This window comes from Athene cunicularia (assembly GCF_003259725.1).
Source record: "Athene cunicularia isolate RWA chromosome 15 unlocalized genomic scaffold, athCun1 chr15_part1, whole genome shotgun sequence".
NCBI lineage: Eukaryota > Metazoa > Chordata > Aves > Strigiformes > Strigidae > Athene > Athene cunicularia.
The window spans coordinates 3,802,506-3,814,081 of NW_020799121.1; the positions used below are offsets into that span (position 1 = coordinate 3,802,506).

At 41.7% G+C, this 11,576-nt stretch overlaps 1 protein-coding gene across 5 annotated transcripts in view; it reads left to right on the top strand.

The window, feature by feature from the left end:
* Positions 1-11,553, top strand: part of CCDC60 (coiled-coil domain containing 60) — an 81,495-nt gene extending 69,942 nt beyond the window's left edge. For 2 of the 5 annotated variants that reach the window (XM_026860040.1, XM_026860045.1), the window contains exons 16-17: positions 988-1,171; positions 8,967-11,553. The gene's annotated coding sequence lies outside the window, so the exon portion shown is untranslated. The remainder of the gene's footprint in view (positions 1-987; positions 1,172-8,966) is intronic. The other 3 variants (XM_026860043.1, XM_026860041.1, XM_026860044.1) reach the window with 3 other exon arrangements.
* Positions 11,554-11,576: the final 23 nt, after the last annotated feature.

Sequence of the window (11,576 nt, forward strand, 5' to 3'; positions counted from 1 at the left end):
GGGGGGGCAGGGAGAGGGGCACAGAGAGAGAGAGAGAGCCCTTTCTTCTCCCCTTTGATTTATACCCACTTTCCTTGGGTCCATCCCCTAGGTCAACCCACAGACCTACGTATCCCATGTACAGGGAGGGGTAAGGTGTTTCACGGGATGATGTCACTAGCATGATCACGACAGCCCTCGTTAGCATATTGAGGGGTGTTAACTTTAATATGCGTTTTGTGGACAATGAAGCAAAGTTCATTCACCGGACACATGGCCCTTGAAATCTGCCCAGGTGTCCCAGGGCAGAGCTGTCCTGTCTCCACAGGGCTCTCTACCCCAGATACATCGGGCAGCCTTATCAGCTTCGGCCTCCACAGAAAGCACCCTGTGACTCATGGTTTTGTCTTGGGAGTGTTTGAGGCAAATCTTCAATCAGCCTCAACTTTTGCTTTCCCAGACTGTTTGTCTTAGTTTTTCACAGGCCTGGTTGCTCGGCTCTCACACTGGAAGAACGGTTTTTGGAAAGAGACATCTTCCCCTCTCCATTTCTCTTACAACCCACGCAAGGGTTGGCATGGCTTGTTCCATCCCACCCCTCAGTTCTTCTGGGTAGGAAATGTAATTTCCTCCTATTTTAAAATTTGCAGCCCTGTATTTGGGTGTTTTTCTTTAGTAAAACCTTGGCTTCCTTGATTTAACTGACTACTGGATGAAAGAAATCAATGTCTAACCTACTCCTAAAAAGATCATAAACAGCTGCTCATGAGAAGTTGGGAGGACATACTGGAGCCTGAAACACCCTGAAATTGCCCTGTTTCTCATGGTCAACTTAATCATCTGTATTGGCCAATGGCAACAGAGGGATGTAGATGCATTTTGGTCTACCTAATGCTTGTGTTTTGTGACAAAATTGGAGAGGAAGGGAAAAGTTGGTACTGTTGGGTAATAGTCTAATATACCAGTGTCACTGTAGCATGTTTGAAGTTGTATTTATCTGTTTATCAGGGTAATGGGAAGCAGAAAGGATATTCACTCAGGATCCCTTTCAACAGTGAGGCGTGAGGAATGCTCTTTCCCTGCTGTGCCAGAAGGGCAGGGAAAGAGCAGCATGCATCCGTTTGGACCAGCCAGTGCGTTCCATGTTTTGAGGATGCTGCCACAGCTGACTCTGACTCTTTCCCTCTTTGCAGTAGGTGGCCATTTCCATCCTTGTGTGGTCTTAAGGAATAAAAGGTAGATCCTAGATTATTCTGCAGCTGAGAAGGGAAATAAAGGACATATTCCACTGGAAGGGAAACAGTGTGCTCTTGCACAAAGTAGAGCAACCTCAGAGTTGCACGCTGGAGCTACACAAACCTGCAGGCTTTGGACTGATTACTGCATCACTCCCCACATTATTTTCAGTGGTGTCAGTCCTGATTAACAATGCCAGTTTTCAAGATTATGATTTTTGCATTGTTGAACTAGACTTTTACAGTGCACTTCACAGAGGCAGGATTAGACCCTAAAGTAGGGACAGGCTGAAAAAGAAAGCCTTTTCTCTTTGTTGACATCTCTTTCCTTTTTTTTTTTTTTTTCCCCTGGCAAATGGTAGTTTCTCTTCTGTCTGATATATAGCTTTTTATTAGGGTGGCTATATCTTAATACATTACACTATAAATTACACCCAGCTATATATGATAGATTTATGCTATAAATTGTAGTCGATTTTTAAAAGAACCCATCATGGTTGACAGCTGGGGCATCTGATTTATTTCTAGTGCCAGATTACTGTAACAGTCATCAAAACATTGTCTTGCACAGATAGTTTATCAGGATATTTCTCAGAATATTCTATAACAAATACTTGCCCTTAAGAGGCTGTTTCCTGCCTATGGGTCTACAAACCATGTTTACAAAGTAGGGCAGGTAAGGGAAATACGTATGGTCTGTAATGAGAATTTCACACAGAATGTGTGGAGGGAAGATTGCAATGTCCAGCCGGTCCTATTTGTTGTAGGAAAAAGGGAAGAACTGTGACACATATAATCTAAGTGGCTGAGATAAAAGTGACAAAAAAGCAAGCTTTTCTTTTGAAAAAAATAGACTTGATTACTGCAAGCTTGTAAAAAGAATCCAAGACATGAGTAATGACTGAATATTATTAAAAGCCCTCTCCAAAATCTGCAAGAGAATGACCAGATTTTCTCATGCATGAAGTGTAAAAAGAAAATACTGGAATTATTAAACAAAATAATCATTTAGCATGGAAACTGTGTGGGGATGAGCAGTGGGCAATCAGACTCCTCAGTCACAGGCAAGGAGCATCAGGTAGCCAGTCTTCCTCTACAATTACAACCCCCTCTATAGCTAAAGGGATGAGAAGCCCTTAACCCACACAGACATCCAGAGTCCAGAAAGTACCTACCCCCACACAAGTTAGGGCAGGTACTCTGGATTCTGACCATTTCTGGAGCAGCAGTTCTCTCACTGTTAGCTATAGAGCGGGCTAAGAGAAGTCACCTGGCTAGAGGCATGTGGCTAAAGCTTAGTTTGCTGAGTAGCCCTCCAAGGAGCATATTTTCTGTGATGGTATTGCATCTGGATTTTTGACAGTCATGGACCATATCATGGCAGTTCTGTCCCAGAACAGAATATTTACGTATTTATCAGTCTGATGTGCGGGTGTCTACCTGGTCAGTAGCTTTATCTGTACTGCAACTTGACTTGGCATCACAGGACAAAAGTGAACACTGAGTTTATACATTCAAACGGGGGGGGTGTTGCAATTGTGATAAATGTAATGTATAAATTAAGAAAAATAATCATGTCTACATCAGGGTATTTCTGGTGGGTTTTGTGTCCCAGAAAAGGTGTCTCAGTTGCCTTTTTCCCATGCAGTGTTCTCCTCATGTAATAGTCAAATGAGTTCTGGGCCATGTTCACCAGTGTGCTCTAGGCTACTGCAATTACACGGAAACAAAGCTGGAGTGGCATTGATCAGTCAGATCTAAATTTGATGACTGTTCTAATTACTGTATTTGGGAATCCTTAATGAAAGAAGAGTACATGTATATATGTGTGAGAGAAGAACAGATGGTTCCTATGGGGTGCTACACCGTGGGAAAGTGCTAAGTCTATTAATTATTTATAGAACAATTAGTGTTCAGCTTATCCCATAAGTTCAGATCTGAGCCCAGATCCAGACTTTCCCTAATGGGTGCATTTAGCCTTTTGGTTCAAGCCCTACTCTACTCTAACAGAAGTGACCTAGTCCAGCCACAGAGCAATACACGGAGCCATGCCTGTGTTTTGTTCTTTTTTTTATTGTGTGAAGCTGGAGCTGATCCAGAGAAGAGATTCCAGACTGACTGTGGGGTGAGTGAGAACTAATTAAATTGTCTTTATCAAATGCCTCAATAGAATATGAAATAATATTAAATAATCCTGAAACACTTGAATTTATTAAAATTATTCAAAACAACAATTTTCTGTTATTTGCTAGTACAACGTAGTTTGCAATTTCTTTGATAATACAGATATCATTCAAGCTGGCAAAATTGTTCAAATTCTTAAACTAATAGGCCTGTTATAAATGTTTTCAGGAACTCCTAGAAAATAAATGTTCATTAATATTTCAAAAAGGCTGAATTTACAGCACTGCATTGCACAGCCATGTCTGAAATGAATTCTCATAACAAGAAATTAAAAAAAACAGGTGCCCAGTTTAAAAGAAAGTAAGATATAATTGAGGTGGTGTCTGCTATTAAACCCCCTGGTAGTAACTATTCGTAGAAGAAAACAGGTGAAATCAGATTTAATCTAGTATAGGCTGTCCACATAGAGTGACAGAGAAATAAATATGTCTTCTTAATGATGTATTTTAAATAAATGCTATTAACATTGGTTTTAATTAGGTTATATAAATGATACTGTCCATGAGAAACTAGCACTGGAACGTCAGTGTGTGATAACAGTCTTAGCAGATGAAGGTCTGAATTTGAAAAACACTTCACTCAGATGTAGAAAAGTTTCAAAACATAATCAGTCTATTTTAACATATTCCAAATACATTCAACTAAACGACTAATATTTCAGACACTTGCAGAACCTGAGCAGAGCACAATCAAACTTATGTAAGTCTATCTAAGAGTTTTAATAACTGCTAACTCTGAGCAGCAAATCCAAACATGAGTTCAGTCAGGCAATAAGTACACACTAAGGTCCGTGGGACTTCAGCAGAAAAAAAGTCTCACTGCTGCCAATGTGTAAGGAAGAGGGCAGGGTGACAGCCAGAGTCAAAGCAATTAACAGCAGCAATTAATGCCAGCAGAGTGTGTGCACCACTGGGTACATCCCTGGCTATTGGCAAAAAGCACATGTGAGTCCCTCATCAGTCAAACTGAACGGTACGGTAACACTTCTTGTTCTGCGCCTGCCTGTCGGAGCCGGTGTCAGCTGACACATGAGGCTGCACCCAGTCACCCCGGATCCCAGACAGGCCCACAGCAACCAGGGACCAGCCCCCCTGGCCCAAGAAGAAAGGTAGTGAGGACACGAAGGACACGTATGCTAGACTCCTTTGTTAGAGGAGAGGCTTTGAATATTCTTTTTGCAAGGGCTCTTAGCCTCTGCAACTGCTTCTCTTCAGCACAGCTAAATTTTCTAGTTTTTCAGGCATGCTACAGAAGGCAGCTGCTGAGAACACTTCTTAGCACAGTAATGGACTCAAAACGTGCTTTGGAAGTGACATAAGCAAAATTTCTGCCAGGGATTCATCTTCCTTAACTTTTAATCCTATGGCATGCAATCTCACTTCAGCTTCATTCTTCTCCACGTGGATTCTGAAGGAAATTTGACTTAGCTGAGCTGTGATGCTCTGTTTTCAGATGGTTAAAGTGAAGTAAGAGAAATCCTGCCATTTTAGTGCTACAAAGGGACTGCTACAACAGACTGTCTTGTCAGTCACGAGGAGAAAAATTTCCAAGAACATGAACTCATTTGCAGGGAAATGGAACACTGAGATAAAACAAGGGCTCCTCACAGCACAGGTGACCCACGCTGAGCAGATGTCCATTGCTGTCTGAGCTGGCATAACAGATCCTTTAACGTTGATAAGGGACTAAATCAGATAGGTCAGAAGCCAGGAGGTAGAATGGAAAAGGACAGAGCATGAAAAACATAAAAAGACATCTTCACATGTGTTTTAAGTGCACAGTCAACTTATTTATTGGCTTCAAATTATGATAGTACTTCAGAACGTTATCAGTGAATGAAAAAACAATCTCAGACTGTGAAAGAAGCTTTCATTTTTATCTGAACATTTCCCTGCTCACATATTTATTTATCATGAATAATTTACCAAAGTTAACAGCTGATCATAGACCTCTGTTTGCAAAGCCACAGCCCGCAGTTATAGTCCACAACAAAAGATAAAGAGTATACAGCTGCAAGGGTAAAATAGCAAAGTTATGTTTAAACTAAGAAAAGCATTTCTCTCACAATACCTATTACAGCATCAGCATACACAAATCCCAGTGGTAGAATAATGCATCAGCCCCACGGACCCAGTAATACGCACAGAAATATAATAGTAAAAAGCATCCTGAGCCACCATTTTTAAGGAAGGCATCATGCATCCTTCCAGCCATTACACTTTCTATTACTTAACATGCTGCGTATTAAACTCTGTCCACTTCAAAAGCAGGAAAAATGAGACATGCCCCTGTTGTGCCTTAACTGGTTATACACTACAGGAAACAATGACAGTGACATGAACAGACTTAGGGAAAGGTCTAAATTAATTCTTGAAGTGCAATGTAATGCAAATATATGCAAGTTGGAAAAAAAAAAAAAAAAAGAGAGCCAATGGGAATTTAGCTTTTGATTCCTGAGTGTTCTCATTTATTTATGGCATTAATAAAGGGCAAATATACCTCCTGATTTGTGCCATGCACTGATATTGACTCTTACCTGTTTCTCATGGAAAAGAAATAATTTTCAGACAAGTTGTCTCTGTCTTCATAAGTCCACTCACTACTGTGCTTTCCATGTGAAATCACCGTCAAAATTATTCTTGTAACTCCCTGGCTATGGTATTCAGTTAAATAATAGAGCAGCTCCCTGTCTTAGGGAAAGTGTAACTGTGAATATGTAATATGTATGAAAACCACTAAACTTTACCGATTTGATTCAACCTCATAAACTGACAACACCTTTCCTAGGCTCTCACTGAATCAGCTGGAATTTAAGGGCCCTCAAGTAGGTTTAGTTTCTCCCTCCTGGACAAAGGAATTCTAGTTTGTCGTTACCCAGCACTGCCTGAAAGGAACTTAAGAAGTTTCTCTATTGACAGTGTCACAAAATGTTACTTCAGAGCTAGGAACAACTGTCTCTATGATAGCTTATTATAACAATTTCCTTTACCTGATGTTGATAAAGAATTTGATCCAAATACTCATTTTGAATCACTAAATGATAGGTAGCAGTAAGCAGCCTTAAGCAGCCTCCCCAATCTCTCCTCTCTCATTTCTTTTAATGCTTAAGAAAGTTTAGTGGTTTCAGCATGCCTGTACAAATTGCTTCTGTCTACAAGCTCCACTATACAAACAGCATAATCTCCCGAACAGCAGCTAGGAGATACCAGAACATCTAAAACCAAAAGCATAATGGCTACTTCACAAAGCCTGCGAGCAAACCTTCACAGCACAGCTGTGTTGGGGTCAACACAATGAATTACAATAAATTTCTTTCCTTTTTAACTTCAAACTGTCATAGTCCTGCATTCCTTAGTACTGCTTAGTCATCTGCTGTACTGTTTGAGTCATAATCTTCATTTTTATCCAAGCATTCTGTTGGTTAATAGTAGTATATTCACTGCCATCACACTGAGGCTACTTCTTTATTCCTTATTTTGAGTTACTTTCATTCCTTGTTCTGAATCCAGGACAAAATGTCACACCTGCATAAACATTCTGTATTTGTAATAAGAAGCGTCCTAGGAGCCAACCAAATAAGATTCGAAAGGATTATCTGAAGATCAGTAACAACCAGGGCAGCTATTCTCTTATATCTCACCCTCACTCAGGATTCTCTGTAACTTCTGTTCAACACTAACTGCAATATAGAATCAGAAATACGGCCTCTCTCTTAACAATAAGCACCAGACACAGAGTTCTGGTCCAAATCCTGAAAACCCCAAACTGTGGAGGTATTTGGGTTTAAGGCCTCAAAAAAAATTTTTTTTTTTTTCAACAGCTGAAGTCCAGGCAGAAGTGAAAAAGACTATTCACCTCTATTCACTATAAATCGAGGCTTCTAAGCAAAGACCTATCAGTGCAAAGCAGATTTGGACACTGAAATGTACAGAACATACAGAAGAAAGGATGGATTTAGCAGTAAGCTTGCAAAGACAAAAAGCTGAAGACCCTGGAGCCACTGGTTCATTTGGCGTTGCTGACTGGGAACAGACAGGGAGTCATTTCCCTCCAATAGCTGCTTGGGTGACACAGATAACTTACTTTATAACTTACTAGCAGCAAGAACCAATAAGGCAGTTCTGTGTTCCTTTGTAGCCACAGTCCCTGAGTTTGTGAAGTGGTGCTAAATGGCCTGGCAATCATGAGAATGAACAGCAGGCAGGGGAGGGATGTTCCCACTTACTTGTCAAGAACGGGATGACCAGATACAGAATCGTCTTTAAAAATAAAAGGGTACATTAGTTTTCCCCTGCTTCCCCATAGAAGAATACTTGTGTACAAGCAGTTATTAAACCAAGCTGAAATGCTCCTTTTCAGAGTACAGGAGTCCTCCATCCAGCCCCATGTCTCATCTCCAGCTTTTGGGGGAGGGGGAGAGTCAGAGCTTTGAGCCACATGGCAGAAGCGCCAGCCCTGCGGGGTATGCATAGCCTCCATCCCCGGGGGCTGGCTTCTTCCCTTTGTAGAACAGGGATGGTTTTTACTATCATGAGATATTGTGATGAAGTATATGAAGAATTTTAAATTACTGTGCAATGGATAAAGTATGAGAATTTTAGATATCGAATTACTTCATTTCCAGTTTATGCTTTTCCCTTGGGATTATATAGTAGCCAGGTTCACTGTTGTCTTAGGAAGGATAAACGTTGGAAGATGCTTGACAGGATTTTTTTCTACAGATAAGCAGAGCTCAGGTTGGAGCCTTACATGGCCATTGCCTGTTAATGTGACTTCCTTCCTTGAAAGTGGTTTTTAAGTCTGGGTGGAGAAAGGTTCCTGCAAGCATCTTGTCTGCTGTATTTGGAACAGCCTGAGTACATGCTCTAGCCAGAGAACAACAGTTCTTTGGAAAATTATAAAGGTGTCTCTCACAGGTCTCCTTTATTATTTCTATGGTCCTTTTTTTCTGCTTAATAACCCAGAAGGGTTGGAAGCAGGGGCAATGGTAGGCAGCTGTGTGACCATACTGAGAAAGAACAGTTTGTTTTAGGAAGACACCGTTTGCATTATGTCAGGTTACTCCATTGGGCACACTGCACACTCTTAAAAAATTTCAGTTAATTTCTTTTTTTCTAAGAGTAGTTGGGAAACAGCAATGTGCTCATTTTTGTCACAGGAGAGCGTGATCTGAGATTAGGTTTGTGAACGTCACCAGGTCTGCTGCATAGGGACTGACTGTGCTGATCAAACACAGCCCCATGTAGGGCCAGTTTGGCATTGCCACGTTGTTCCAGCAAGAACTGTGATCTAGAAATGCCTCCCTCGCCTTACACCAAGCTAGGGAAGCCCAGCCTATCTGACCAGTCTCTCAGGCCATTACAAGGTCCCACCAGCTCCTTCTGGTGTGACTCTACACTTGAGAAGAGTTCTTAGCACTCAGGATTTGCAGACTCAGCTCTCTCAGTGCCGTGAAGAACCAGTGAGGAAGCTCCTTGTATCATGTTGTCTGGACATACATGTTAGTCCCAAACAACCTCTGAGCGTGAAACTACCATTTTCGATCTTTATGTGGACTTGTGTGAGCAGACACTGGAACTTCTTTCCAGAACCACTACAAGCCATGGACACACCTTTGAGGAGAGTCCTACCAGCCAGCAACACAGCAAAGTGTGGTGGAGAGACCATATTCTGCCTTACAACAAATCCTGCTGTTGAGCTATAGCACTCTCAGGGGAAGAAGACCTTTAGAAAAAATAATCTTGAAACCTGTCATGTCTCTAGCCCATCTGTTTTGCCCATCATGGTAAGCAATTTATCCAGCATCTTGCCTTACTCACATCACTGGGAAAATCTCTGCTCTGCACAGAGTGATCAGTTTCTTTTTCAAGACTCAGCTTGCACCGTAAGGCTGTAAGCAAGAATGCTGGCTACTCTGACTCATTCTCTTGGAGGGATATTTTTATGATTGTCCTCCGTGGAACTACTTCTTAAAACTCTCAGTTAATGTCCTTAAATAATTTTCACAGCTTTTTGCTGAGCGATCTCAGCACAGTGGTTCTTTCCTCTGAGGTAAGAGCCTTCCCCGGGTTATGGGGAATATAACTACCCTCCATCACTGCAGCCTGTGAAACCAAGCTATTGGCTGAATACCTCCTTCTTTTTCTTTACCTCAGTAAGTGGCTACAAGTCAGTGCCATTTAAAATTTAATCAATCTTGTCCTAACAGGATATACTTCTTGGATTTTAACCCATCTTCTACATAAAACAAACCACTAAATTCAGCTACAATAACTGCCTCATGACAGAACCTTTGTCTGAAGAACCTCTTAATGAGCTCTTGTTATCACAAATTGCCCCTGAATATCTATAATATCTTCTGTAGCTCCACACATCTCACCGCTTCCTGTCTCCTGCTTTCTTTACAATCCATTAGCATCCCTTAGCAGCCTCATTTGAACAATTAAATTTTACTGTTTCTAGAAATGCACAAGGAACCCCAGGTTCTACTATTAGGTCTGTGTCTTTGGGAGCCCTGGGAAGGGATTCACATGGTCCAACTTAACAGAGCTCAGACACATCCTACAGCTCATGATCCTCAGAAGAAGATTTTGTGCAGATTGTTGGCCTGATGTGACTGATAACTTCACTAGTCTCTGAATAACCCTCTTGGAGGTCCTCCACAAAGGTCCTTAAACTAAATGTCTGATGTTAGACAGGAAGAATCTACATCCTTTCCTCACAGCCCAGTTTCAAGTCTCCCTGGCTAACCTCTGCACACAACTTTGCCTTCTCTCCAGAGCTGACCTGCTGGCAGCCTTTTGTTGTGCTTGTTTATGTTCAACATTAACGGCTCAAACTGCCGCAAGTGAGCTCGGTGTTCTCATTCACATCCCTGATAATAAGATCTCATTTACCTGTGTTTCAACTACAAGCAGACGAACTCAAACTCATTAAGCCATTACAGGGTTTTGTTGAAAGTGTTCTCATGGATTAAAGGCTTGAGTGGCTCCAGAAGATGCTGACCCCTTGCAGAGGGTAAGTCCATGGCCTCCATCCCTACTGAACTTAACTCTAAAAGTAATTGTGTGGTGTGATGCGAACTGTGTTTCCGGAGCTTGTCTGGTGTTTAAAGGCCCCTGAGAACAAACATATCAGAGATCTTACAGCTACAGAGAGCTTGTGCCTGAACACTAATGGGTACATTGGCAAGCGTGTGTAACTTCAGCATTTTTTACTCTTTCCTAAAGATGTAGAATCTTTTCTTTTGACATTCTGATAGATCAGCAGATTCTCATTCTACATTATATTCCAGGCATGCAGATGAGAGATGATTAATGTCTATGAAAGTAAAAAGACTGCACATATATTTCTTATGTCTTTACTGTGGTGACTGCATTTTATCTTGTAGGGTGACATCCAGAAACGGGAAACTGTGGCTCTATTCAAGTCAATTGTAAAACCTCCAGTGACAAAAGTAGCTCATTCATAAAGCTCTAAACACAACTTACAGTTTTCTGTAACTTCAGTTAATGAAATGCACACAGGGGGAGCCAGACAGAAGAAAATCTCAACTCCACCGTCCATCTGTTCAGAAATCTCTTCATTTTGCTGAAGGTCCATGCAGGTATAAAGTTTTTTTTTCTTATATCACATGGCAGAAATGGAGCCTGTTCCTTTCTGGGTGCAGGCTGTCATACTTTTCCTCACCAACCTCAAACCTACGATGGAATCAGATCTTTATTTACTTGTTTTGTGGTTTGTTTAGGGTTTTTTTCCATAACCTTAACCATAAATGAAGATTCCTTGCCTTGCTGCCCTTCCTGTATCCCCCAAAGTGAATTTCACCTGACAGACGTTCTGTTCAGCAAGGACTGAATCACTTGCTAAAAACTGGCCAAATTACGCTGGGCCTGAGCCACCAAAATGCTTGAAGTTGGTTATTTTCTGGCCATCTTTCATGGTTTTGCTAAATTTCGCAAGTCACGGGGGTGAGGAGATGACAAATCGAGCCCAGATCAGAGGAAATGCCCTTGCAGGCCCGACGCCACTTGCTGCGGGAGCTCCGCGGCTCGGGAGGTGAGAGTCTGCCAGCACAGCGCAGTGCTCCCCGGGGGTGATGCGAACCCAGCTGAAATCCTTTAACTGAAAGCAGAAACTGTGGGAGAGCCCGGGACAGCCCGAGGCCTCGGGCGGGCT